This window comes from Chelonia mydas, chromosome 4 (genome assembly GCF_015237465.2).
Source record: "Chelonia mydas isolate rCheMyd1 chromosome 4, rCheMyd1.pri.v2, whole genome shotgun sequence".
Classification (NCBI taxonomy): Eukaryota; Metazoa; Chordata; order Testudines; family Cheloniidae; genus Chelonia; species Chelonia mydas.
In genome coordinates, this window is record NC_057852.1 from 94,274,955 (window position 1) to 94,299,057 (window position 24,103).

At 44.6% G+C, this 24,103-nt stretch overlaps 1 long non-coding RNA gene across 1 annotated transcript; it reads left to right on the forward strand.

The window, feature by feature from the left end:
* The first annotated feature begins 6,599 nt into the window (after nucleotides 1-6,599).
* Nucleotides 6,600-21,602, forward strand: LOC122465349. The gene is made up of 2 exons (XR_006290117.1): nucleotides 6,600-7,031; nucleotides 21,500-21,602. It is a non-coding gene; the product is annotated as an uncharacterized LOC122465349 (long non-coding RNA).
* The last annotated feature ends 2,501 nt before the right edge of the window (nucleotides 21,603-24,103 follow it).

Sequence of the window (24,103 nt, forward strand, 5' to 3'; positions counted from 1 at the left end):
TGGTTGAAGATTTTCCACACTATATACCTTTTTGTAATCTGTACTGTCTCTTGAGAAATAGCCCAAATCCTGGCTTAGATGCCATTTATTGCACCAGCTCAAAAAACAGAATACCTATTACATAGTGAAAATGTCTTGATTATATTGGCTGTGGCTGTATTTGCCTGGTCAGCAACAAGCGCAAGAAAAAAGTATGTGAAAGAGGCTTCTTATGACCTAGATGAAATATAGTCATTTAACTCTTGTTACTTTATTTTTGTATATAGCTTCAGAGGGAGGAAGACTGATTTTTAGAAGACAAGTTAATCTCGTTTTTTTTAGTATTTGTATTTTTAAAATTTGTATCCATTTTTAAGCTGGGTTGATTTTAAAACATGGATTTCTTATGTATGTTATGTCCTAAGGCTAAGAAATTTGATTCCCATATTAGCTTCATTTCAAAGCCGTATGCCCATATAAACTATCACCTTATTTAGTAATTATCTCCAGGAAGCTGCCATCCCTCCTATAAACAGATTCCATTTAGTTGCATAACTGGCCTGAATTATAACAGATCAATCAGCTGCTGCAATAAAGGTGCTTTGTCTGGGACTAATGGTTTCTGGGGGAGGGAGTTTTATGGCTTGAGAAAATTACTGTACTATTTTGTTTAATTTGTTTGAACATTTAATGGGATATCAAAGGTGCCTGAAGATTTTGGAAAGATGTTTACGATTAAAAAAAAGCCAATCCAAATAAATAAGAATACCACTTTGGAACACTGCTGCTATTCACAAAGCTTTTGGACCTGTGGTGACCACAACCCACAAGGGTTAATTTTCAGGCTTTTATTGCTTTGTCAAAATCTTAAAATTTCTCAGCTGTTCTTATTTAATATTTAAAGTATGAGAAATTTTTAAAAATCTGATACCCCCTGCAAAGTAAATTCCTGATTGTGAATGTAAAAATGTCTGCTGTTGAGATTGCATTCTTCTTCTCCCTGTTATGTACTGACCTAAAGAGAATTTTAAAACAAGCCATAACTGACTTGTAGTTTACACAGTTACAGGAAACAAGACACGATTAATAGATTTTAAGGCTAGAAAGGACCTTTATGACCATCTAATCTGACTTCCTGCATAACACAGGCAACAGAACTTCATCTGGTAATTTCTGCATCGTTCCCATATAAGGGAATAGAAAAGTAAGTGGAAAAAATGAGAAGGTTTTAAATGACAGAAGAGGGAGCAGGGAAAAATCAGAAGTCAGCTCATGCTTCTGAGCAGCAGCAGCAGGACAAACATCAAATTGGGTATGTGGATCAAGAACTTGAGAGGTAATGTCTGATCCTAATCACTTGACTACACCAAATACAAATTCCCTCATTCAGTTTGCACTTTTCTGACTGTTCATTAAACAAAGCAAACAGATTGCTCCATTTACATCATTCTTTTTATAATGGTTAAAGCAACAAATTTCTAATTAAAATAGTCTATTCTTAGAAATAGAATTCTCGGAAGTCTCTTCTATGCTGACAGCCGACACATGACCTTACACACCATGTGCACAATTAACATAGAGCTTATGTTGTGTTTAGATCCTCTTGCTGACCCTCTACACTGGGATGAACATCAGTCAAAGGTATTCTGTGTTTCTCAGCATTTCTGTGAACATACATGCATCCGATGAAGTGAGCTGTAGCTCACAAAAGCTTATGCTCAAATAAATTGATTAGTCTCTAAGATGCCACTAGTACTCCTTTTCTTTTTGTGAACATACAGAAACTCTCTCCCAGATTTTCTCACAAATCTGCCCAGCTAACACCTCCGTAACCTGGACGTAACATTTTCTAGTTTATTATCTGAACAGGTAACATTCTCATCTCAGAACTCAAGAACAAAAACAAAAAACAAATGACACCCAACAATAAATAAAAGTAATCTTAATACTGATGAAATCATCATTTCAAATTGCATGAAAACATGTCTTTCAACCCTTAAGTGGACATACTTGGACACTTTTTTACAACTGGAATATATTCACACCTATAAATCAATTTTTATAGTATGCACACCTATAAACCCTTAACTACAGTGTAACATAGTAGTATAACATTAGAATATGTAAATATATTTCACACTGTATTTTTGCATTAGGTATATTAAGTGTATTATACACTTAAATTTCCAGGTGCTTACAGTGATAGCATGAACTGATGTTTTTCTGTCATTGCAAGATATTATCCTATTATCACAAAACTGTATCTGTTAATGCTTTTGGCTCCTACTTTCAGACAGAAACCTCATGCCTGTTTATTGCACACAGCGAAGAACTGTATACTGCATCACACCAAGCTGAACATTAATGTAGTTGGGTGAAAAGTTTAGCGCTGGCCCAACACATACTGTTCTTGTCCAGCTTTTTTCCAAATATTACAGTGATCAAATCAATATTTTGTCATTAGAATATGATTAACTAGCACCAGAAAACAGTATTGCATGTTTCTATTATTTTCCCCAATATAATCCATCTCCACTTGTACAACTTAAAAGATTTTCCCCCTTCCCATGCCCAATAAGCTTTCTTAACTTCTGTTGCAAATATTAAAGATTTTCAGTCCATCTAAATTTGAAACTTTTTATTTTTCTGGCATTTCTTTACATAAAACAGATTTTTTAAAGTGTATATACAGTACAGCAATGCACTTCTAAGATCTAGTTCTGTAGTTATTTAATCTTGAAATCGTCTCTCATTCAGAAACCTCTAGTACTGTGATCTTATAGTTTATGATGCCAGCTGAGCTTTCTTGATTAAATTATTTCCTGGAGATGGCTTTATTCTAATGTGATTAAATTTAGAATTCCCTAACTCTCCTGGTGTTGGTTATACTATCTGTGTTTTTTATAATGCCTGCCTAAAGACCTCCGCAAACACCTCCGTATTAATCAAAAACAAACCAACTTTTACCCTCTTGACTCTTAATATCAGCAGTAGCAAACTGAAACCTTTTTGTTTTAATTTAAAACAAATTAATGTCTCTTTGTGGCGTCCTCTGGGATTGGCGCTTCTTATGAGGTACTAAAAGGAGAAAATGGAAAAACCCGGAGTCGAACTGGATACAGTGGTCCTAAATAAAATGGGCCTGGGAAGCCTGTGTTTGGAAGGGGGCAAATGGCCCTTGTGATGGGGATGTGTCTGACTACTAAATTGCATAGATGTGTTACCTGAAACGTAACACAACATGCATCTACACAACAAAGTCCCTCAACTGAATGTAGTTCATACACAGGTCAGGATATATAAGCTAGTCTTACTTCTGAGGGTCAATCACATCACTGCCAGTGTGGGCATAAAGCTAATCAAGGCTACGATTAATCTACCACTGCAATTTCAAATTTCCCTGTGTACTGTGCAACTGTACTCTCTGGACACTTAACTGAACTCTACTCCCCCCAGGGTAAAACACCTCCCTGATTTAAGTTTCCAGTGTGAACATCAGCAGGTTTTTTTTTCCCCCTTTGTCAGCCATTCCAGCTTACCTGGGAGGGAAAAGAAGCTACCAGTAGCCAAATTAGGTTTAGGGCCAATGCATGAGCAGGTGAAGTACCCTGGTCCCACAACTGAAATCAACAAGTCTGTAACAGAATATTGAGGCAGCTCACTGAGCTGAAATTTTAAAGGTCTAAGAATCAGAGCAATGAAAAATGTAATGCATTAAAGGTTATATATAGTAAAGTGAAAGTCAATTATGTCTGGGTGGGTATCCAAGTGGTGTGCCTTTCTAAAAAACTTTTAACAAATTTTTAGATAATCTCTGCTATTTTCCTCCAGTACATCATTGTTCCTTCTTGATTGATCTACAGAATTAGCATAAATTAAAAAGATCTAGAAGCTCCTGAATCTGGAAGTAAAATGATGTGTTAATGACTCAGTGTACTTTGCAATGGACCCTTTGAAATTATCTTTCGTCTAAGTCTGCAGAATGTTGCAGCAGGAAAATCTTCAAAGGACATGTAAATCTTAAGACTTGTCTACATAAACATTTAGTTCACTGCAAGCTGGTGTGTCACTCTACAGCACTAGCCGGTGGCGCACTAAATGTCCATGTGGAACCTGCTGATGCACATTAACAGACCATTAGGGCACTTCAATCTACTCCCATTTCAAAGTGGGGTCAATCAAAGAACACTGTTGAACTGGTTTCAGAGTAGTAGCCGTGTTAGTCTGTATTCGCAAAAAGAAAAGGAGTACTTGTGGAACCTTAGAGACTAACAAATTTATTTGAGCATAAGCTTTTGTGAGCTACAGCTCACTTCATCGGATGCAACTGGTTGAACTGGTAGTGCTCATCAGCAGGGCCCACATGAACAGTTAGTGTGCAGCAGGGTAATGCAGGTATATTCACACCCCAGCTCGCTGCAAACTAAACTTTCCTGTACTCAAGCCCTGAGTTTAATGCAGTTACAAATTCTATTTGCTGCAAAGTTCCAAATCTCTGACTTAAGCCCTAATATTGTCAAAAAATTAAAAATAAAGCCATTGAGTACCTTGCTTTGGATACTCTTTTCCATGTTGTCATAAATATAAAGGGAAGGGTAAACCCCTTTAAAATCCCTCCTGGCCAGAGGAAAACTCCTCTCATCTGTAAAGGGTTAAGAAGCTAAAGGTAACCTCGCTGGCACCTGACCAAAATGACCAATGAGGAGACAAGATACTTTCAAAAGCTGGGAGGAGGGAGAGAAACAAAGGGTCTCTGTCTATATGCTGCTTTTGTCGGGGATAGACCAGGAATGGAGTCTTAGAACTTTTAGTAAGTAATCTAGCTAGGTATGTGTTAGATTATGATTTCTTTAAATGGCTGAGAAAAGAATTGTGCTGAATAGAATGACTATTTCCATCTGTGTATCTTTTTTGTAACTTAAGGTTTTGCCTAGAGGGATTCTCTATGTTTTGAATCTAATTACCCTGTAAGGAATCTACCATCCTGATTTTACAGAGGGGATTTCTTTACTTCTATTTACTCCTATTTCTATTAAAAGTCTTCCTGTAAGAAAACTGAATGCTTTTTCATTGTTCTCAGATCCAAGGGTTTGGGTCTGTAGTCACCTAGGCAAATTGGTGAGGCTTTGTACCAAACCTTGTCCAGGAAGTGGGGTGCAAGGTTTTGGGAAGTATTTTGAGGGGAAAGACGTTTCCAAACAGCTCTTCCCCAGTAATCAGTATTTGTTTGGTGGTGGTAGCGGCCAATCCAAGGACAAAGGGTGGAATATTTTGTACCTTGGGGAAGTTTTGACCTAAGCTGGTAAAGATAAGCTTAGGAGGTTTTCATGCAGGTCCCCACATCTGTACCCTAACGTTCAGAGTGGGGGAGGAACCTTGACACATGTGTTTTTCATTGGTTGGGGATGTCTCACTTTTCTTTCTGGATTCAACTCTATGCCTTCTCAGTGCCTATCAGGATAACCACTGTACTCAGAATCCAGGCCACAGGATCCTTTCAGAGTCACAGCACAGACTTTAGGTGTCACTCAGTCCACAGTCTCCTGTGTTCTGTCTCAATTTCTAAGATCCCTCTTGAGACATGCATTAAGTACACAGAGTTCCCCACCAACAGAAAGAAACATGAGAGAATTCTATGAAATACTAAATTTTCCATCTGTATTGTGCAGTTGACAGCACACATGTTAACAGGAGCCCATGAGAAATGCATAGCCTACAATAAATAAGCTAAGGACCTGTTATATAAACATCATGGATGTATGCATGAGATTCATGGCTATGGTGGGCAGATTCCCAGAATTGTCACTACTACATCTGGTCAAAATCTGACCTGTCCAGGAACTTCTTCACTAGCAAGTTCCATGGGGGGTTGGCTAGTTAAGAAATACTTCCCCTTCCTCTTCTGAACTAGTCTTGTCTCACCTCCAGTCATTCTCCCCTTTCACACACTAACTGATGTAAATGCTGACATGTGCTGTCATCTCACTTGACTTCGGGGCTACACAGGAGACAATGATACCACCCTTGTACTGTGACGAGAGAATTTTGCCTTAGTTGCCCAGAATGCCTTGTTAAGCTTTGAATGGAAAATCTGCAGAAAAACCTCAGAAGGGGGTTAAATTAGCTGAAATTATAAAATTGCTTAATTGAACATACAATAAGTGTACCCTTTGACATGCTTAGAACAGTGATTATTTTTAAGAACAAGGCTTTAATTAAATAGAAATTAACAATAGCTTAAATCTAGTAATGGCAGCTATAGGGTTATAGAATGTAGTGGGAAATCCCATAGAGATACATGGTGGCTTATAGAAACCAATGGGTCTTTAGCTACGGTTCATCCAAAGGTCAGCTAAGAAAACTCCATAGGAATACAGGGGAGCCCATAGGATACAATGGAAGGAAATGTTACATTAGAATGAGTCAGCAAAATCCCATAGGATACATTGTAGCTCATAGAACTGAATGGGGCTTCTGTCATGTGATGTAGGTACATGTGACTGGTGATGACATCAGAGCTCAGCTGAAAGCTGATTGGTTGAATTATGATCATAAATTATGTAATGCTGCAAAGTCATATATAAAGGGAGCAACCGGCAGGCTAAAATCTTTTAGGGATACAGACCGGCAAAAGAGCAGAACACTCCAGACACCTACGCAAGAGAAGCCACCTGAGAAACTGCACTGAAGAAAGAAAAGGAGTACTTGTGGCACCTTAGAGACTAACCAATTTATTTGAGCATAAGCTTTCATGAGCTACAGCTCACTTCATAGCTGCTTGAAAGCCAGCAACTGTAACAGCAGCAGCCGTCCACCCCAAGACTCCCAGGTTGCCTTGGCAATAGCTGGTTTTGGCACCCCTCCTGCAAGAGGCCTCCATGGCAGCCCAGCAGGGCTACCATCTCCACCTGAGGCTCTGTTTTACCTCCGGCTGAAACAGAAGTGAACAGCCCAGCTGCCAACAGCCCACCTAGGGACAACACTCTCAAAAAGACTCGTCAGAGAAGGAAGGACCATTTGTGATGATTCAGAGGGAATTTAAAGACGCTTCTGTAAGTTAAAATCTCTCTTTAACATTCTGAAGCATATGGGTTTTGCCGGTCCATAAAGCTGGATGCATGTGGTTTGAGTGAGATCTCCCTGCCCATTTAGTACCTGCTAGGCCAGCATCTACTAAATATTTAGTATTAGATGTTAATTGATATAAAACAATTGATTGTTATAGATGTTTAATTGCTATATATGTAATAGATGTTACATGCTTGTTAGTTATATTGTTACAGTGCTTTAGAGTATTAAGTGAATGTATATGTAATAGATATTCTTCTTTGAGTGTTTGCTCATATCGATTCCAATTAGGTGTGTGTGCGCCGCGTGCACAACCGTCGGAAGATTTTTACCCCAGCAACACTCAGTGGGCTGGCTGAGGCGCCCCTTGGAGAGGCACCTTCATGGTGCCGGATATATGTCCCAGCCGACCCAGCGCCCCCTCAGTTCCAATGACCGTCACAGGCGGTAAGAAGGAACTGTGGAGCATAGCATAGCTCATCTCCACTCTCCCTAGCATTCGCTTTAGTACCTGTTAATAGTTTGTGATTAGTTGTTAGTTGTTAAATGTTACTTAGTATAGTTAGATTTAGTTTACTTAGTGGGGTGGAACGGGGTCTTCTTCCCTCTCCCCCATCCCGGTACCGGGGCCCATGCCTGGGTCTCCGGGCTTCAAACCCTGTTCGGCTTGCCTGAAGCCGATGCCAATGGGAGACCCCTACGACTCTTGTCTAAGGTATCAGGGGGAATCCCACCAAGCGGACAAGTGCCGCATTTGCAAAGCCTTCAAGCCAAGGACCAAAAAGAAGCGGGACTTTAGAATGAAGCAGCTCCTTAGCCCGGTCCCTTCCTCTGCGCACTGGGACTCGGCGGCGTCTTCGGTGCGGAGTGCCCCTGTGGCACCGACTAGTCCGGCACTGGGTTCGGACTCTACGACTCACGGCGCCAGGTCTCCCCAGCACCTCCACCACCACGGTGCCAGTCCCTATCTCCAGGCCAGAAGAAGCAGCAGCCCAAGCAGGTGCTGACTCCTTCTTGTTTGTTGGTTCGACAGCCATCGACACTTCCCACACTGCAGTTGGAGCCGCGTCCATTGCCGGAGCACACAGGACAAGTAACGTCAATCAGCTCCCGCACCGTCAACTCCGGAGTCGCAAGGGCCGTCAAGTCCGGTGCATGTAAGCTCCCCGGTGCACACCGTGGTCGAGCTGAGGCTGCCCTCCACGCCGAAGACCTTTTCAACAGCGCGGGACTTGATTGCGCTCACAGAGCCAACTCCTCTGCAGCCAGTGGCACCTCCGGTGCGGGCAGTGCTGTCGAAGGGAAAACCGTCCCTGATAGGATGGCACCGGTTCCAGTCCCGATCTTGGTCCCAGCACCTTTCACGGCATCACTCGCAGTCCCGGCACCGATATCGTTCTCGGTGCCGGTTGTACTCACGACACCGCTCTGGCTCACGGCGATCCGAATAGCGGTATGCCGGTACTGATCGGACTCCCAGCACCAGTCAGAGTGGCACTCGACCTGGAGTCGATCCCGGCGCCGATCTTGTCGGAGGTTGCCATCGAGATCCAGATCAGGCTCCCGGTACCGATACGATTGCGGGCACTGATTGACGTCTCAGTACCATTCTGCATCACACCACCGGACCATGGCACCGTACAACACCGGAGGACTCTGCACCGATACGTATGGCACCGCCTTGGCCGTTTCGCTCTGCCTCCACGTTGTCACGCTCACAAGGTAGCCACCACACCCAGGACCAGGGCGAGGACGGTGCAGGCCAGTGGCTGGACAAAGGCCAGGACCCAGGCCAAGGACCTCCACAGTGGTCTTTTTGGACCCCCTGGGCATACCGTCAGGCCCAAGGGGTTCCTTCAGGGGCTTCCCATTCCGCCCCTTTGGAGCCCCAAGTACCAGAGGCCACTGTGTCTTGCCCCCCACTGGGGGTTTCTGAGGTGACTGCTCCAGCACCAATACAGGCCCACCCCCTAGTGTGCTGGACCTTGGGCAACAAGATCCTTCACAAGAGGACCTCATGCAGGATCCCTTAGTGCCGGGGGTATCTTCCTCGTCCTCGCCTGATGAGGCAGTGGCAGGGACTATGGTTTCAGGCCCTCCTCCTATGGACTTCCACACCCACCAGGAACTGCTCCACAGGGTGGTGCGCAATATGAACCTCCAGGGAGAGGAGGTGGTGGAGCCAGCCTCTATTCCACGTACGGCCAAGGGGGTGGAAAGGAAGTACTTTGTCCCCTCAAAGGAATACCAGTAGCTCTATACGCACCCCCAACCATGCTCCCTTGTTGTGGCTTTGGTCAACGAGAAGGAACGGCACAGTCAGCAGACCCCGGCGCCTAAATCAAAGGACGCTAGACACCTAGACTTGTTTGGGCGCAAGGTGTACTCGGCCGGAGGCTTGCAGCTCAGGGTGGCCAACCAGCAGGCACTCCTGAGCCGATATGATTACAATTTGTGGCACTCTATGGAAAACTTCAAAGAGTTGGTTCCACAGGAGTCCAGAGAAGAATTTGGGGCTCTAGTAGAGGAGGGCAAGAAGGTGGCCAGAACCTCCCTAAAGCCTCTCTGGACACAGCGTACTCAGTGGCTAGGACCCTGACCTCGGACATAGCAATGCGCCGCATCTTGTGGCTGCAGGTCTCTGGCTTACCAGCAGAGTTGCAGCAGCCCCTCCAAGTCCTGCCCTTTGATGGCCAGGGCCTATTCTCCAAAAAGACAGACTCAAGGCTGCAGAGTCTGAAGGACTCGAGAATTATCATGCGCTCTTTGGGAATGCATACCCCAGTAATGCAGAGAAGGCCCTTCAGACCGCAGCCTTAGAGATCCTACCCTCCCCCTCGGCCAAGACAGGACTTCTTTAGAAGACGTGGCCAAGGTGGTAAAAGAAAACAAACTGGCCGCCAGGGCCCTCCCAAGCCATCAGCAGGGCCTAACCAGAACTTTTGAAGGTGCACCTGAGGACGGAGCACCAGTCTCCATTCAGGATCCTTCCCCGCCTTTCCAAGATAATCTCTCCCCTTTCCTCCATGCGTAATCTCACATAACATCAGACCATTGGGTCCTACGCACGGTGGAAAGGGGTTACTCCCTCCAATTTGCTTCCCGCCCCCCTGCCCATCCCTCTTCAGGGACTCTTCTCTCAAGCACCTCCTTCAACAGGAGATCCAATCACTCCTAGCTGTGGGAGCGATAGAGGAGGTTCCAAGAGTCAAGGGGCAGGAGTTTTTACTTCCGCTACTTCCTAATCCCCAAGGTCAAGGGCGGGCTTCGGCCCATCCTGGACCTACGCCAACTCAACAAATTCATGGTAAAGTTGAAGTTCTGCATGGTCTCACTAGGGACCATTATTCCTTCCTTAGATCCTGGAGACTGGTATGCCACCCTCGACATGAAGGACACGTACTTCCACATTGCAATCTACCCAGCGCACAGACGCTTCTTTTGCTTTTTGGTCAATCAACAGCACTTTGAATTCACCGTCCTTCCTTTCGGCCTGTCCACGGCCCCCAGGGTGTTTACCAAGTGCATGGCTGTTGTGGCTGACTCCCTTCGTCGACAACGGATCCAAGTGTTCCCATATCTCGACGACTGGCTTATTTGGGGTCGCTCCAGGGATCAGGTGCAGTCTCGTGTTCAGCTCACCATGAACATGTTCAATCGACTGGGCCTCCTGCTCAATGTCGCGAAATCCACTCTGGTACCAACCCAGAGGATAGAATTCATAGAAGCAGTCTTAGACTCGGGCCTACCCTGGGCACTTCTATTGGAAGCACGCTTCCAATCCCTGGCAAACATCATCCACAGCCTGCAAAGCTTCCCGACGTCGACTGTGAAAACATGCCTATGCCTCCTGGAATACATGACCTCTTGCACATACGTGACCATGCATGCCAGGCTGCGACTATGTCCACTCCAAGCTATCAAAAGTATACCACCCAGGTCGGGACAGTTTGAGCATGGTGGTTACCATCCCGCCAGGGATATTAGCCTCTCTAGGCTGGTGGCTGGACCCCCAAATCAGTGTGCGAAGGGGTGCCATTTCATGCCCCACAACCCTCCCGTGTCCCTAGTCATGGATTCATCATCCCTGGGATGGGGAGCCCCCCTCGGGAACCTCCATACACAGGGGCTATGGTTGGCAGGAGAGTTATCCCCGCACATCAACGTACAGGAACTCAGAGCAGTGTGCCAGGCATGTCAAGCATTCCAAGAGCGCATTCAAGGCCATTGTGTTGCAGTCCTCACAGACAACACAATGGTGATGTTTTACAACAACAAGCAAGGGAGAGCCCGGTCATCACCCCCTCTGTCAGGAGGCTACTTGTCTGTGGGAATTCTGTATAGCCCACTCGATCCATCTGGTGGCATCATGTCTCCCAGGAGTCCAGAACACCTTAGCAGACCACCTCAGCGAGTGGTCAGTTCGCCTGGACGTCATCCACTCTGTCTTCCTGAAGTGGGGCTTTCCCCGATAGACCTATTTGCCTCTCGTGAGAATCGGAAATGCCAAGCGTTCTGCTCTCTACAAGGACACTCTCTGCAGGTTCCCTGTCGGATGCCTTCCTAATACAGTGGAAGGATCACCTGTGCTACGCCTTTCCTCCATTCCCGCTAGTCCACAGGGTCCTGCTCAAGCTGCGCAGGGACAGAGCCCATCTGATTTTGGTCGCCCCAGCATGGCCCAGACAGCACTGGTATACCACTCTCTTAGAGCTGTCGGTGGACACTCCAATTCCACTCCCACTGTGGCCAGACCTGATCACTCAGGACCATGGATGACTCTGTCATCCTGACCTGCAATCTCTCTACCTCACAGCGTGGATGCTGCATGGCTAACTCAATCTGAGCTATGCTGCTCTCGCTTGGTACAGCAGGTTCTTCTGGGTAGCAGGAAGTCCTCTACCAGGTCCATATAATTAGCCAAGTGGAAGCGTTTTTCCCGCTAGTGCACTCAGTCCTACAGCCCCGCTACAGGCATCAGTACCTATCATCTTGGACTACCTCCTGTCCTTAAAACAGCAGGGCTTGGCAATATCATCCATCAGAGTGCACCTGGCAGGTATTTCGGCTTTCCATCCGGGCAAAAACGGGTGTGTGGTCTTCTCCAATCCCATGGTCAGCAGATTTCTCAAGGGGTTGGAGTGCCTGTTCCCACGAATTTGACAACGAGTCCCTATGTGGGATCTGAACCTCGTCCTCTCCAAACTCATGGTTGCCCCATTCGAGCCGATGGCCACCTGCTTGCTCCTGTACCTTTCCTGGAAGACAGCCTTCCTCGTAGCTATCCCCTCGGGTGAGGCATGTGTCTGAGCTCAGGGCACTCACATCGGAACCACCGTATATGGTGTTCCATAAGGACAAGGTACAGCTGCAACCCCACCCGGCCTTCCTCCCTAAGGTGGTGTCTGCCTTCCATCTCAACCAGGACATCTTTGTCCCCGTCTTCTACCCGAAGCCACACACCTCTTGATGGGAACAACAGCTAGCACTCCCTGGACATTCGCAGGGCCCTTGCCTTCTACATCGAGCAAATGAAACCTTTCAGGAAAACGTCACAGCTATTTGTTGGTGTGGCAGACCGGATGAAGGGCCTTCCGGTCTCCTCCCAGTGCATCTTGTCCTGGATCACATCATGCATCCGTGCATGCTATGACTTGGCTGGTGTCCCGACTACGCACCTTACCGCCCACTCCACGCTGGCTCAGGCTTCATCTTCTGCTTTCCTGGCACACGTACCCATACAGGAGATATGTAGGGCAGCGACTTGGTCATCGGTGCATACCTTCGCTGCCCACTATGCGATAATTCAGCAGTCCAGGGGTGATGCTGCATTTGGTTCAGCGGTCCTTCACTCTGCAACACCTCACTCCGACCCCAACACCTAGGTAAGGCTTGGGAGTCCCCTAATCGGAATCGATATGAGCAAGCACTCGGAGAAGAAAAGACGGTTACTCACCTTTAACTGTTCTTCTTTGAGATGTGTTGCTCATATCCATTCTAAACCCGCTCTCCTTCCCCTCTGTTGGAGTAGCAGGCAAGAAGGAACTGAGGGGGTGCTGGGTTGGCTGGGGCATATATCCGGCACCATGAAGGTGCCACTCCAGGGGGCACCTCAGCCGACCCACCGAGTGTTGTTGGGGTAAAAATCTTCTGACGATCATGCATGAGGCACGTGCACACACCTAATTGGAATGGATATGAGCAACACATCTCGAAGAACAACAGTTACAAAGGTAAGTAACCATCTTTTGTTAGAGTATATGTTATAGAGTTAAATGGAATTGTTGTTGCTGTGTTGCGTATTTATTTATCGTGCTGCTTCCTTTACATTGTATCTGTAACCTTCACTGTTTTTATTTATTTTTATTTTTACTTCTATCTTTCCTCTTTTTTTTATTGTAACCTCTCACTTCAAAATACATTATTTTTGTTTTTGAAGAATTTACTACTTGCTGCCTATTTTTGATCGGAGGGCTATATCTGTGTCCTTCAAGGGGAAAGTTAGCTGACCTTGATTGGTGGGCCATAATCTTTAATACTGGAATAGGCAAACTGAAAATAGAGTCTTAAATTAAAGAGTTGGGTTCAAATCTTCAGATAACAGTACTATCTCTGAAAAACAGCATTGCCCTACACAAATCCATAAGTATGATGAGAAAGAATGCATGCACCTCTGGCAAACACGTTTCCTTCCCCAGAATTACTTCACCACCTGGACAAATCAAAATGGTCGGGTGTATTTACTGTAGTTTGAAAGGAGAAGTTAAGACAAAGTTACACCATATAGAATAGCAAATGGTATGATAGCAATGTAGTACAAAATCACAAAGATTACCAATTGTCACACTTCAGGGCATAAACTGATCATCATGTGTGGTCAGGAAGAAACTTCCTATGGCACAGCACAATTTGTATATTATGAGAGGATAGGTCTTGCTATGAAATATCTAGCATTAGCCATAGTAGAGACATTACTGTACTACAATAGGTTATTTGTACTGTGGTAGCACATAGGAGCCCCATCAGAGATAAGGACACCAAATGTGCTAGTCACTGTATAAACATAACCAAAAACTACTAGTCTAATTCCACTATGGCAGCGCACATGTTCACAGGACATCCCTGCTTCTCAGACAGTATTGTCCATCTTTTTAAAATTATGTTGAATTACTTCCACCTGTCATACTAAAAGTATCTCTGACTTGACATACTTTCATATAAAAGTACAATAAAATTGAATTATTTTACCATTAAATATATTAACCTTTTGAATGTAGTAATTTACAAGCTTACATAAAATTTTATTGTTCCTCATCTTCATTATTACATTCTCTTTTAGGTTAAAAAATCCCCTACAATAATGTAGGGAAAAGTGACAAAAGCATGGTCCAGTGGAAATGGTGCAGAGGTTTGAAACTGTGGAGACCCGTGATCTATTGCTGCGTATGCCACAGATTGGTGGGCTCTTTATCTTGGGCCCAAGTTGATGAAACGGTTGATAATTCACATGGACAATTCCTATTTTTAAAAAAGGTCCAGCATCTGCCTAAGCAAACAGAGCAGAAATGATCATTTTTAAAGTGTTTGCTTGGAGGAATAGGTAACCCTTTAGAATATACCACCATACCGTACTATTTGGGGAAACCTTTTGTTATATATCCAATCTGGCAGTACCGTGGTTCCACTCTGTCCATGAGGGATTAATGGTAATGTAGCAAGAGATTTTTGCCTTTAGCTAGCTGAATTACTTTATAAACACCTTAAATAAAAGCTTGCAGAAAAACCTCGGAAGGGATTTACAATTTGGAGAAATTATAACTCTTAATTAGACAATTAAAGAGTGGTGATAGTATCAGGACCCTTTGAAATGCATAAAACAGTAATTAATTTTAAGATTAAAGTTTTAATTAAAAAAGAGTTAATAGTAGTTTAAAATTAGAAAATCCAGTAATGGCAGATAGAGTATTGCATCACTTCGGGTGGGGAATGACTCAGCAGAAAAGCCCTTCCCTAGGGTACATGAAACTTCCTGTCACATGTAGGTACATATAACTGGGCGGGGCTAGGGGTGGAGCTAAGAAAATCTGGAAGCTGATTGGCTGACCTGCGGAGACCAACCAGTATATAAGGCTGACAGCTGGCAGGCTGGCCTTGTAGTGGGATTGGGACCTTGAAGGAGAGACCTGCAAGGAAGAAGCCCCACCTGAGAAGTAGCAGCAGAAATAGAACTCTGCAGAAGAGAGGCTGCCTGCCAAGGAGCAACAGAAGCAGCAGCAGCAACCATAGAATTCCAAGCTTGCCATGGACAACAGCTGCTCCAGCAACCCAGCCAGCAGGGGGCTGCAGCAGCAGCTACCCCAACAGCCAAGCAGGCTTCCGTCTTTGCCACTGGAGGACAACTTTTATCTCAGCAGCACTGAGAGGCTAACTTGGCAGCAGCGAGGGAAGGAGCAGACTGAAGCAGACAACACTCGTACTGACAGAACAGAAGGCGAGTTTGTTCTGGGGAGCCCTCTGTATAAGTGAGACAAGCACCCTGGTAATATCCTGGAAATTCCTTTAGGGCGAGCCACTTACCTATCCTTGCAACAAAGCGCGTTGCCAACTGTACCCACATACCTATTCAGGGGACACCATCATAGGGCCTAATCACATCAGCCACACTATCAGAGGCTCGTTCACCTGCTCATCTACCAATGTGATATGTGCCAGCAATGCCCCTCTGCCATGTACATCGGTCAAACTGGACAGTCTTTACATAAAAGAATAAATGGATGCAAATCAGATGTCAAGAATTATAACATTCAAAAACCAGTCGGAAAACACTTCAATCTCTTTGGTCACTCGATTACAGACCTAAAAGTTGCAATTCTTCAACAAAAAAACTTCAAAAACAGACTCCAAGGAGAGACTGCTGAATTGGAATTAATTTGCAAACTGTATACAATTAACTTAGGCTTGAATAGAGCCTGGGAGTGGATGAGTCATTACACAAAGAGGATACATAAGAGACATCAACTGTTAAGAAGAAATCAAACCAAGAATTTCCTTTCAAGATTGGTTATCAGATCCTGAATTTAAAAATCAGATTGTAAAAATGAGTAAGGGATTGCCTGCTACACATTGCATCCAGTTCCATTTTCTGTAAGGGGAAAAAAATGAAGGTGCTGGTACAATCAGAAATCACGTAGAAGAACAAATTGCTGCTTAGTGAAAATCTCAAGTGAAAATATATACCATTCCAATTTCTACAGGTCCTCCTAAGACATATGTTGATTGACACAGACACTGAAACACACACTCAGGAACAAGCATGAGGGAATTCTATGAAATAGAAAACATCCCATCAGTACTGGGAGCAATAGATAATGTGTGTTAACACAGGAATTCAAGAAAAGATGCATATGCCTACATGAATAGAAGTGGGATCTAGCCATTGAATGTGACAGCTGTCTGCAATGCATGCCTGATAGTCACAGACATGGTGGCCAGGTGCCCAGGATTCTATCATGTCTCCTACACCTAGTCAATATCCAGCTTTGTTGTCCAGGCACTTCATTGCTAGCATGATGATCGTGGGGACTGGCTGATGGTATGAAATGCTTCCTCTCCCTATTCTGAAAAACGTTGCCTCTGGATCCTCATTCCATTACGAGCACAGTCCATTCCACCAGTCACTCTCCTCTTTTCCTGCACCAACCTTCATAAATGCTGACTTGTACTGTCATTTCACTTTACATTTGACCTTCACGGGAGACAGAGGATACTGACATTGCACTGCCTCCAAAATATGATATAACATGAACCATCACTGAAAGAGCATTTGACACATTGAGCATACATTTGGCCTTATCAAGATTCATTTCTGAACCTTTCAATGCTGTGGAAGCCAACGGTTGCTGGCATCCACAAAGAAGTTTCAGGTATTTGGTTGCTGTGCCATGCTCCACAACCAAGACGGGGCCCATTATATATATCACTCTTTGAGGATGCTAAAGTGCTCCTCAGATGAAGCGGTTGAAGATGATATGGATGAAGCATCTGTGTCTGGGCATGTGGATACACATTGGTCCTTGGACATGAAGGCACATGTGGTGGAGACTTTCTTTATGTAGGGAATTGCATGCACCTGATCCATGCTCAGTTCCCTATAGTATCATTCTGCCTGGGCATAGATTGGCTCTGTTACACTTGTGCTCACACACAGGATACCACCAACTGTTGGGAAGGAAGGCAGTGCCAGTCATGGATGTGATCACAGTAAAACACCAAAATATCCTCAATTTGAGAGAGCAGGGAGAACAGTCACTGTGGGCCTTGGCCACCGCTGTGACATATTATAAAGACATATTTCAAGGAGACGGACACCTAGATGGCAAACTAAAGTTAGAAACAGACCCCAATGTGAAGCCTGTGAGTCTACCAAAATGTAAAGTTCCATTAGCCTTAGCAGAGCCACTGAAGAAGGAACTGGCAAGCTTGCAAAGAACAGGCATTATTACACCTGTTGAAACTAGCCCAGAGTGGATCAGCAGCCTTGCATTGGTAAGAGAACCTTCAGGTAAACAGAGGATCTCCAGTGAACAGAGCACTGAATAAAAGTCCCTACCCTTTAAAAACAACTGGGGACATATAGCCCGATTGTCCAGGGCAGAAGTGTTCACTCTTTGTGATGTCAAGAATGGGTTCTAACTTCTGGTATATTGAGCCAGATAAGCCATCCAGCCACAACCTTTGCTACACCTTTTAGCAGGTACTGCTGGATACAAACACCTATGGGCATCAGCCTGGCCCCAGAGGTGTTTTTGGTTTAAACTGAATAGTTACTAAAGGACTTCCAGGCATTAAGACTGTAGCTAAAGATATCCTTATTGTAGGTGAAGGAGATATCAAGGAAGAGACAATCCAAGGCCATTTACCAAGCTGCAACAACTCTGAAACAGGTGCCAGAAGTGGGATATTAGGATGAATGCAGCTAAGATGAAGAGAACTGAGGTCCCCTAAATCAGACATCTGTTGACCTCCAAGGGATTCCAGTCTGATCCTGAGAAACAGAGCCACTAGGCAAACCAAAGGATGTGAAGGAAGTCCAGCAATTTGTAGGGATGGCTATCTTTCCAGATTCTGCTCACATCTATCAGAAACCTGTGAACCTTTTGAGACTTTTAATATACAATGATGCAGCATGGGAATGGCCAGAGACCCAAGAATAGGCATTTGAAAGAGTACATAAAATCATTAATGAGGCACCATGTTGGATCATATTAAAGAAGTTCTGTATTAAAATCACAAACAAGTTTGATTCCCCATAGTTTAAATTCCAGGGTATTACTAATTAAGAGGTCTCTTGGTTTTTGGTACTGTTTCTCTCCCTCTGTGTGTGAAACTTGCAAGCTGCTAGTTGTGTTAGTACATTCTAAGACAGAGTCTGTTCTCAAAGCAATTCACAGAGACTCAAAGCAATACTCTAACAATAGAAACAGCACCCAGAGACTCTCCGCCCTTTTGTTGTATTAACAATTGTGATTAAAATAGAGATAGAGGATGTATGTGGATGGATGCTTGGTGTGGATAATAACTGAATGATCAGGGAGGTGCCAGCCTAAGAATCCAGTGTCCATCGGCTGAAGAAGGCGTCAAGTGGAAATAACCAGAGGACCCCCGGAGGGCAGACTGGAATCCACCCAATAGCCTCAAGAATGGGAGAACCAAAGAACAAGATAACATCTAGGAGCCGTCAGGAATGTGCTATCTGCTGATTGATTCAGCAACAGCATGATGAAGCAATTCCCATAGACTGGCATAGAAAGAAATTCCTATAAAAATAGACTCTAAAAAGTGAGAACTTTGGGGTCTGATTCTGCAAACCAACTTCCAGGAGCATCAGATGAGCATCTGACAAGGCCCTGCTCCCTCCTCATGTCCAGGCCACCTGGCTAGTGGCTTGGCATGAGCAACTCTAAGGCTGGTAACTATGATAACAACTTTGCAGAACCTGTGTGTGTGTGTGTGTGTGTGTGTGTGTGTATGAATGAATGTGTGAATAAATATGAGATTGAATGGAATGTTATAGCTATAACTAACTGCTTACTATGATAACAACCTTGCAGAACCTATGTGTGTGTGTGTATATGAATGAATGTGTGAATAAAGATGAGATTGAATGGAATGTTACAGCTGTAACTAACTGCTTACTATGATTCTTTCTGTATTCACAATAAATGTGGTATTTTGCCTTTTTCCCTTTAATAAGATCCTGCTGGTTTTTATTTTATTGGTACAACAACCAATCCTAGAGTACTATAACTCTGCAGAGCAGCTAGAGCTACAGTGTGATGCCCCAGGATGAAGAATAGGAGCAGCACTGATGCAGAGCCTGTAGCCCACAGCCTTTGGTAACAGAGCCCTGACAAACACAAAGTGGATATGCTCAGAGAGAAAAGAAGCCTCGCTGTGCTCTTTGCAACAGACTGATTCTATCAGTTCACCTTTGGGCATCTTGGGTGCAGTCTGATCAAACTCTGAGACATCATCATAAAGAAGATACTGCTGAGTACAGCCAACTGACTGCAGTGCATGTTATTGAGACTCTAGCGCTATGACTGAAGGACAAAGTACTGGTGGCAGATAAGCTGAGCAGGGCATACCTGCCAGAGTATAACACAGACGGCTTTGTGAAACAGGAGACCACAGTCTATCAACATGCTACCATACCTTCACATCTTTGATGGAAGGCTCCAGGCAAACCAACAAAGGACCATCCGGGATGAAACGCTACGGGCAGCAAAATGACAAACTCCAGGGTTGGCCATAACACAAAGAGCAAATGCCACAGGAAGGTACCCGAAACTATCAGGCAAGATACAAACTCTGGGTGCAATACAGAATTTTGTTTAAAGGGTAACAATCACAACCGATTTAAGACCCCACATGAGACAGATACTCACTTCACACCGGGCCTGATATGAGCCAGGAAGTGTATTGTTTTGTTGGAAGGTATTAATGGCTGCCATCAATCACTGACCTGTTAAAGCTGATGGGTGTACTGACCACCCTTTAACCAGGCTAAATGGAAGCCACAATTAAATGTCCTTTTGTCTAGTGACAGTTGAAACTATACAAGCCACTGCCCAATGCACTACCTAGCATAGCAAGGCCTGAACAGAGGCTTAGCCATGTGGGCTGAGGGGTTTCCCTGGGAACTGATTGTAAACACAGGGGCTGAGGTATTGATTTGGTTACAGCTGTGTGTGAGACAGAGAGCAACCAGAAAGCTACAAGAAAACCAGCAGACAGGGAGAGAAGCAGTGTTGAGCATGACTCTGTGAGGAAGCCAATTATACAGAGGATTTTTCAGCTGCTTTCTGTGAGCTGAAGCTGTTCAGCCCTAGGCGCTGTCCAACATCAATGGTGCTGATCTCTCACCATTAACTGAAACAGAGAAAGATCAAGATTTGGGCTTATGTAAATTAGAAAAATGGGAGTGGTGACAGTGATACACACCTTATCATTGTATTTAAGTATGTAATTTGTTTGGTAATTATCAGAAAGTTTAAGCAGTCACAGTGGGGGAAACAAGATGGTGACCACAATCAATCAGAGTGGTGAAAACCAAAGTAGTGGCCTTACAATATTCAGCCAGTGGCAGGCAGGCAGATTGGGGTGAAACAAAGGTCACTCCAAACTCCTGAAGGGAAGGTCAGTCAGGTAGAACGCAAAAGTTCTCAGACAGGTCCAGCTCTAAAGGTGCAGGTTTTCAATCAGGTCCACATTCTAAAGGGCTCAATGCTGATTGGTGGGTCAATGTATATAAGCCAGAGTGCTGACAGCTTTCCAAGTCTGCCTAAAGCAAGCGCATTGGTTTATTTCTTTACGTAGCTGGTTGCTTGTTTTGGGGGTTTTCCAGGAGGTGGCTGCTGCTTTTTTTTGAATTTCCCACAGGACAGCGTGATTGGCTCCCAGCCCTGGCCAATTAGCTAAAAAAAAGCTTTAACGGTGATTATCCCGGTTACACAATCTGCTTTTAAAGAAACTTTAAAAGCTGCATGTTTCTGGGTTTTTTTCCTTTTGCTTTCAGGCAGTTTGGAACTTGTTCCTCCTGAGTGTCAGATTGCTACATGTGCTTGCTTCTTGTGTGCCCTGCAGTGCCTACTCTCTCTTTCCACTGACATCCTGCCTGGTAAAGAGGGGTTGGTTGGTCTGGTACAGGGGGGTTTGTGGTTTGTTTGGATCTGGGGGGAGGGAGTGATACTGATAGCAGTTGTGTGTGCTTGCGTGCTACTCACTGCCTGCCATGTGTCCCCCCTGCCTACTCCATGTGGCTGGCTGCCGCAGCCACCTGAATTACTAGGTACAGGGCGGGCCGGTTGGTCTGGTACAGGGGTTTTGTAGTACTGAAAGATATTTTATTTCTATTTACTGTAACAATGTCCAATATTGTTTGTTGGTACAGGGATTGGCTCGTTTTTGGCTTGTTTTGAAACGTAGTGCAGCTTTATTATCTTGTGAGACTTGGCTTACTCATTGGAGTGAGAGGAAGGTGCACTGGAGTGAAAAGAAGAAACAGATCAGAAGAAAAGCAACTAAAAGCTAAAAATCAGAGAAGAAAGAAGGCAGCAGTAGCAGCAACACCAGGTTTTGACAGATCAGAAAGACCCTTTCAGAGGGAGTCAAGACATCAGAAGAAGTAAGCCTAATGATTTTTAGCCTTCAATTGAAGCATGTATTTGTATGCATATGCCTGAGTTAATAAAGCTAGATCTCCATGTGTGTATGCCTCTATGTGTTTAATGCAGACTGCTGTTAGCAAGGCATGTGACTGGCCATTGCATACAGAATGTAACCAATCAAAACTTTGTTAATTGTATAGTATCTTAGTATTGGGTGTTTGAATATTATAATATTGAATATGTATATGTGTTGATAGAGTTTGCTGGTATTCTAATTCATGCTGTTATGTTTAGTTTATTCTTTCAACATATGCATTAGACTTATTGTATTAGGGAATATTGGGTTAAATAAAGATTTTGTTTTAGAAGAAATTACTGCCTGAGTGTTAAACCTTTGAATCCATGTACTCCCAAGGGTTAATGGAACTAGTCTGTTCTGGGGAGCCCTCTACTGCTCAGAGACAAACTCCCTGGAAAACCTGGGGAATTCCTCTAGGGAAGGCCACCTCCTGTTATGTCCCAAAACAGACCAAACTGACAATTGGATTGTTAGAGTAGAAAGGCCACTGTGGGGTGCTTTGTCTGAATTTTGGGGTAATACCAAGGGGAGAGCTTCTTTTGTGTGCAAAGGCTATTGATCCACAGGAGACTCTACAGCCTTATAAAATCCCAACCCTGGGAAAAGGTTGGAACAGGCCTGTTCACTTTCAATGACAGGAAATACATTGTCACTGTAGATTACTACTCCTCTTTCTCATTTGTGAGATGCTTTCACAATAAATCTTTCAAAAATTGTTTCTGCAATATTATTCTCATCTTGATGGTCCTGAGAAGATTCAGTTTCTATGGTTCCTTTTAATGAGACCAAAAGAAATTTTCATAAAATATATCCATCTGTAGTATTAAAACAGCTTGAGATTCAACCCTGCTCCCATTGACTTCAGATGATGGAAGCATATGTGATCTCCACAACAGGGGATTTCAGTGCCAACTGCACTGTAAAAAGGACAGACTTTGGCAAGTGTGACACTTCCTTTGCTAGGTACCCAGGGTTGTGAAGCATCTCACCAATACCTGCTCTGGGCCCTAGTCTACACTACGAGTTTAGGTCAAATTTAGCAGCATTAGGTCGATTTAAGCCTGCACCCATCCACACGACCAAGCCTGTTTTGTCAACTTAAAGGGCTCTTAAAATCAATTTCTGTACTCTTCCCCGGCGAGGGGAGTAGCGCTAAAATCGACTTCGCTGGGTCGAATTTGAGGTAGTATGAATGCAATTCAACGGTATTGGCCACCGGGAGCTATCCCAGAGTGCTCCATTGTGACCGCTCTGGACAGCATTCTCAACTCAGATGCACTGGCCAGGTAGACAGGAAAAGCCCCGGGAACTTTTGAATTTCATTTCCTGTTTGGCCACCGTGGTGAGCTGCTCAGCACAGGTGACCATGGAGTCCCAGAATAGCAAAAGAGCTCCAGCATGGACCTAATGGGAGGTATTGGATCTGATCACTGTATGGGGAGAAGAATCCGTGCAGGCAAAAAGACGAAATGCCAACATATTTGCCAAAATGTCCAAGGGCATGATGGACAGAGGCTACAACAGGGACACACAGCAGTGCTGCGTGAAAGTTAAGGAGCTGAGGCAAGCCTACCAAAAAACAAAGGATGCAAACAGTCGCTCCAGGTAAGAGCCCCATACATTCCACTTTTACGATGAGCTGCATGCAATTCTAGGGGGAGCCCCTACCACTTCCCCACCACTGTCCGTGGACACCTACAAGGGGGGAGTCTCATGCAACAGGGATGAGGATTTTGTGGAGGAGGAGGAGGAAGAGGAGGAGGATAGCACATAGCAGGCAAGCAGAGAATCCCTTCTCCCCAGCAGCCAGGAACTGTTCATCACCCTGGAGCCAATACCCTTCCAACCCTTCCAAGACGGGCTCCCGGACCATGAAGCCAGAGAAGGCACCTCTGGTGAGTGTACCTTTGTAAATATAATACAGGGTTTAAAAGCAAGCATGTTTAATGATTAATTTGCCCTGAAGACTTGGGATGCATTTGCGGCCAGTATAGCTACTGGAAAAGTCTGTTAACGTGTCTGGGGATGTAGTGGAAATCTTCCTGGGACATTTCCATGAAGCTCTCCTGGAGGTACTCTGTGTTAGCCTCAGGAGCGTGATATCATTCATGGTCACCTGGTTGAAATACAGGAAATTTGTTTAAGGGGACATTCAGAGGTGCCCGTTCCTACTGGGCTGTTAGCCTTTGGCTGAAAAGAAATAATCCCCGCTGTTAGCCACGCGGTGAGGGGAGGCCCGTTCATGCTGAGCTGTTCGCGTTTGGCTGACAGGGATCCTCCCTGATATTAGCCATGCAGTGGTGGGGGG